The following is a 6,156-nucleotide window of genomic DNA, read 5'->3' as shown; positions in this document are numbered from 1 at the left end:
ACCTTGTTAAAAATTAAGGTCCAAAGAGCCGGGGGTCAGCCTCTTTTTTGTAACCGCCCCCCACCCCGCACACATTCATTTCATTTCCTTTGGCTTTGTAATGATGAATTAATGAAACATAGGCGTGTTCGTGTAAGTGCGTTATTATGTTTATTGTTAATATATTGACATTTTTATATCGTGATGATAAATGCAGTTGAATAAATACAGTTGAACAAGCATTTATTTATTTGGTTCATTTTTTATCATGAATTTCATCCAAAATTATTAGGATGCCGTACGTCAGCCTCTCTTCTTCCACTGTATCTTCTCAATAGTCCTAGGTCTCCCACATGCTAGCCTGATGCTCTAACCTCTACACATGCTGGTGAATGTTAGCAGATAAATAAACCCAGGCACTTGTTAGAATGAATTAAACCTCTATTTTGATAGAATGCAGCTTTGCTAGAACAGTAAATGAGGTGAGCTGGGAAAGCAGACCATGAAGACAGAAGGGAAAGTGGCCAGTTGCTAAGAAAGAAGAGCTCAGTGTCTGAAACTGCTGTGGGGAACAAGAAGGCAGAGATTTCTGCCAGGCAGGGGGGTGGCTGGCACCATGATGTCCCATGGAGTTGTGTGGATTAATATGATTTTGGTAAGGCAGCAGCTATAGTGAAAGGGGTGAATTAGAAGTGTAAAGGGGGTGAGGACAGCACAAAGGTATTCTTTGGCATGTAATTTATCACTTTTTCCCTTGCTCTTTTCAAAGCATGTAGGCAAATAGGATTAGCAATATGTAAAAAAAACTCTTACATATCAGGTCAAGGTCCACCTACATCTAGGATTTCCACATTTGCAGGTTAAAGGCAACTGCTTTCCCTTATAGTATTTCTCCAGCAGTTGATTCTCAGAGATACTGCCTCTGAACCTGAATGCCCTGTTTTGATGACATGGTTAATAGTGTACTTCCCTATGAGCTTGTTTATCTCCCTTTTAAAGCAATATGTGTTGATGATAATCAGTGTGTTTTTGTGCTTTTGAATTTATTTATTATGTGCTGTATAAAGAAGTTATTATCAACATGATCTTGACTGTACTGCTGTCATTATTATATGACAGGTTGTCAGTCTGTCATTATTAAAGTCCACAGACCATAACTGCAACAAAACATAGTATTATTGTAAAGGAAATGCAAAGTTAAAGTACCAAATAATCGTAAATAGTCCACTGCAGAGAATAGCCACATGTTGTAAAACATATTAACGAATGCTCAATTAGACTTGTTAGTAATGTTGATAGGCTTATGTGGTCTTCTTAGGCCAGGGGTAGGGAACCTGCGGCTCTCCAGATGTTCAGGAACTACAATTCCCATCAGCCTCTGTCAGCATGGCCAATTGGCCATGCTGGTAGGGGCTGATGGGAATTGTAGTTCCTGAACATCTGGAGAGCCGCAGGTTCCCTACCCCTGTCTTAGGCTGTGTGACCTTCATTATAAGGCTCAAGTATGTTTTGTGGCTCCAAATAGTTTCTTTCGGGGAAGGGGTGTGTGTGCAAAAATGACTCTTTTGACAGTAAAGGTTGCTGACACCTATGGGAAAGATCTTCCTTTAAAAGGAAACTTTAGTGCCTATTCAAATAGTTATGTGCTTGTAAGGTGAGCCTCAACAGACTGATTCTTTTGAAGAGGCATAATACATGTGTTTGTTTATTGGACTTCTGCTTTGTCCCCTCTTGACCAGAGTTGGCTCAGGGTATCTAACAACTTGAAACAATATTAAAACAATCCTATCCACATACAGTAAAACTATGAATGACAATGTCCCTGGCGCCCAGTACATCATATTCACTACCCAGTGACTAACCAAGGAAGGAAAACATAATGACATCGCCAAACTAATCAATAAAACACATAAGGATAACCTAACATAAAGACAGGAATAGGGAGGCGACCAACGTTACTGTTACTGCCTGAACCATAGGCCTGGTAGACATCTCCATCTGCAGGCCTGTGGACCTGAACAAAATCCCACAGGGCCTGTATCTCTATTGACAGTGTTCCAACAGGCCAGGGGTAGAGCTGTAACAGCTCTGACCCTGATTGAGGACAGCCGGACGCTTCTAGGGCCAGGGACCTCCAGCAAGTTGTTTCCAGCCAAGAGTGATGCTCCTTGGAGGTTATATTGGACAATTAGACTTTGGAAGTACTGACACAATGCAAAGACCAATGCAATAACTGGATGCCCTCTTCTTTCCCTAAACAGTACAAGTACATCCAGCTATACAAGCTGGTCACACTTCCCACATGTAACCAGCCAACATGTTTGTGCTTATGCAGACACAGCATGAGGTTTCCAAGAGGAACCATTACATCATATACTAGAAAAATTACTGGAATTCCTGCTGATTTCAAAGCCTTTCAATTGTTGGCTAGTGTATAACCAGATTACTGCATGTACTGCATCTTGGAACAAATAGTTCCTTACACTAAATATACAATATAATTTTTAATGATATTCCCATAATATCTTTCTCCTTGTCTACATTACCTGGTTTGGGCTATGCTAAGGTGACCAGATGTCACAGGGCGGGAAACGGCAGCGCCCCAGAAGGCCGTGCTCCTGCAGCCGTGCACGCGGGAGGCTGCCGCACTGCCTTGCGCCCCAGAAGGCAGTGCGGCAGCCTTCCAAAAATCAGGACAATTGAAATAACCTGCGGGACACGGGACGAATTGTTTGAAGGCGGGACTGTCCCGCCAAAAGCGGGACGTCTGGTAAGCCTAGCCTATGCATAAAAATTCATGTTCATACCTGAGGTCACACAGCAGCAGCAGTGAGCAATGCAGGCATAGGCCATGCGGATATCATTCCTGCTTGCTTGGGGTTGCTGTAGGTTGGGGGCAGGGGTGTATTTGCATCACTGTGTAGAAGTAACGTTTAGGAGATAGGTATGTTTAGTCTGGAGAAGTGAAGGTGAAGGCGTGACATGATAGCCATGTTTAAATATTTGAAGGGATGTCATGTTGAAAATGGAGCAAGCTTGTTTTTGGCTACTCCAGTGATTAGAACAAAGAGTAATGGATTCAGGGAAGAGGAAAAGAGATTCTACCTACATGATAGAAAGAACTTCCTAAAAGTAAGGACTGTTCATTGCCTCAGAGTGTGGTGGAGTCTCATTCCTTGGAGGTGTTTAAACAGGCTGAATGGTCAACTGTCTGTTGATTGTGTATTCCTGCATGGCAGGGGCTCGACTTGATGGCCTTTGTGGTCTCTTCCAACTCTATGATTCTATGATCCTATGAGCTGACTATATATTAAGACACCAAAATCTTTTCCCTGCAAGTTCAGACCCCATTAGCCTATACTTAAATTTGGGGGTTTTGACCCAGTGTGCATCACCTTGCACTTACCAACACTGGACTTCATTTGCAATATTGTTGCCCACTCACCCAATTTGTAGAGATCATCCAAGAGCTCTTCCTAGTCGTTCTGAGTTTTCTCCATCCTGAATAATTTTGTGTCATTGGGAAAATTGGCCGCTATACTTCTCACCCTCAGTTCTAGATAAGTTATGAACAAATTAAATAGTATCAGCCCCAGTACCAATCCTTATGCAACCCCATAGTTGATATCGTGAGAACTCTCCAAATATTCCTACTCTTCTATGAGAATTGTCCATTTATACATACTTTTTGCTCTCCATTATTTAACACATTTCTAATCTATAAGAGAACCATTCCTTGTATCTCGTGACTGCTAAGTTTACTGAAGAGGCTTTGATGATATACCTTGTCAAGAGCCTTTTGATAGTCCAAGGATATAATGTCCACTAGATAACCATTATCTATACATGTGTTCACTTTCTCAACGAACTCCAAAAGGTTTGTGAAGCTGGACTTCTCTTTGCAGAAGGCACACTGATTTTTCATCAGTACGCTTTGTTCTTCTATGTATCTAATAATTTGCCTTGGACAGAGTTATTTTCTAAAATATTTGAGATATTTTCTAAAATATTGTTTTAGTATGTATGGGATTATCTTGAAATGTCTTTGATAGGTAGGCAGCGTACAATGTTTAAATAAATTAGATACCTTAACAGAAAAGAAGGGAAAGAACATGTTTTGAAAGCTCATGGATGGCAAATAGTACAACTGATAAAATATTAAATTAATTGATGCAGGACACTGAAAACCTCATCCAAAGGGGAGGGGGGCCTCAAATCTGCTCTGAGAGTGACGCGCTGGTTGCACTCGCAGATTTGCCCTCCCCAGGGCATGTACACTAGTGGAGGGCTGATCCTGCCAGTATGCAGCCGCAGCTGCCCCCACCCCCAGCACTGGAACACGGTGCTGGATGCTGCATCAGCATCCCAGCACTGCTGGTGGCAGCGCCATAGTGGGGGTGGGCCGGGGCAAAAGCTGACTTTAGTTGGCTCCCTCCTGGGGGCTGCAGACCACACTTAAACCAGCCTTTTGGCTGGCGTAAGACTGTTGTGGCCCATTGAGGCTTCTTGGTGGCAGGGAGGCTTTTTGATTTCCCCATGCCACCAGGAAGCCTCTTTGGAGGTGGTGACTGAGTGTAGATGGGGTGCTGCCGTCGGGTGCCCTGCTTGTGGATGGGACTGCCCATCAGCAATCTTAAGAGCATTTTCCTGGGTGAGAAGAAACGGTTAAGCATCTTGTAATTTTTCACAAAGGTACCATCAAAAGGCTTGCAGCTGTGTGGGGTTCGCTTATCTAGTCAAGGTCATTCAGAAGCCTGAGTTAACTGGAAAGATTCTTCACAATTGTGGAGTCTTCTGGAAGGACTGGGGTCTTCTGCTCCTTCTGGTTGGGGGGTACTTTCTCCTATTCTGGACTATTCTTCAGAACTGCCCATGGATTAGTTATTAGGGGTCACCAGATCATGGCCTGCTTTTTCTATAAATCCTTTGAAATATATCAGTAGTCATCCTTTCCACTTACCTTTTCCCTCCCCCACTCCATGTTGCTGCCAAAGGAACATTGTATATGTCTATTAGAAGAAGAATTTGGATTTACACCCCCCCCCTCTCCTGTAAGGAGACACAAAGGGGCTTACAAGCTCCTTTCCCTTCCTCTCCCTACAACAGACACCTTGTGAGGTAGGTGGGGCTGAGAGAGTTCCAAAGAACTGTGACTAGCCCCAGGTCATCCAGCAGGAATGTAGAAGTGAGGAAACACGTCTGGTTCACCAGATAAAGAGTTTGTCGCTCATGTGGAAGAGTGGAGAATCAAACCTGGTTCTCCAGATTAGAGTACACCTGCTCTTAACCACTTCACCATGCTGATTCTCTATTAATCCTTACAATGCTGGATATCGAAACTGCTATGGACCAGTAAGTATATGTTAGCTAGTTTCTTTATTTTTATGTATCCCTTTTGTGCCAAGCTGTAATTCTGCTGTCTAGAGAACTTTTTTGCATTCTTTCAATAAAGCTTTATATCATTTACTGTCTGAGGTATTGGTCAGACCTATAGCTTGGGAGTGTTACTGAAGCATGGCAAAATGTCTTTTGTTGTCATACTAGGAATAAGCCTCAGTGAATAACATGAGACTTCTGAGTTAGATCTGTTTAGGATTTTTCCTGCTACACAGATTTTGAGCATGAATTTTAATATGATGTACCACTTTAGGTTTTTGTATTCTAGTATAATATTGTGATGTTAGTAAACTGCATCGCTTGATCCAGGCAATGCAAAATAGAAATTTTAAACGTACACAAATACAGATAAATAATTTATAGTAATGGGAAAATTCTTCTATCACCAGCCATTACAGAAGATGAGAAAGACCTCTCTATGCATGTAAAGGCTATAAAATTAGATCCATCTGAAGTCAGCACATTAAGGCAGGATTTTTATCTTTTAATTGAGTAAAGCATTATGTATATTTATGATGCTATAAAACTGATGCCCAATGCCAGAATTAATTTTTTAGTAGAATCTTTAGGTAAGAGAAAGGTTCTGGGAAAGTAAGCATAGACCAGTCAAAAGGATTACTTCATATTTTATTTATTCATTTTAGACTGTAATTTCTACTGTTTTATCCCAACAGTAACAATAATTTGGATATGTATACATGAAGTGTCCATTTAAAATTAAATACTTAAGCCATAATAACTCTCCCTTTTGAGCCTTCATGTCTAGACTGCTATAAGATG

The sequence above is a fragment of the Sphaerodactylus townsendi genome, linkage group LG01, assembly GCF_021028975.2.
Source record: "Sphaerodactylus townsendi isolate TG3544 linkage group LG01, MPM_Stown_v2.3, whole genome shotgun sequence".
Classification (NCBI taxonomy): domain Eukaryota; kingdom Metazoa; phylum Chordata; class Lepidosauria; order Squamata; family Sphaerodactylidae; genus Sphaerodactylus; species Sphaerodactylus townsendi.
Note: the sequence above shows the minus strand (reverse complement) of the source record.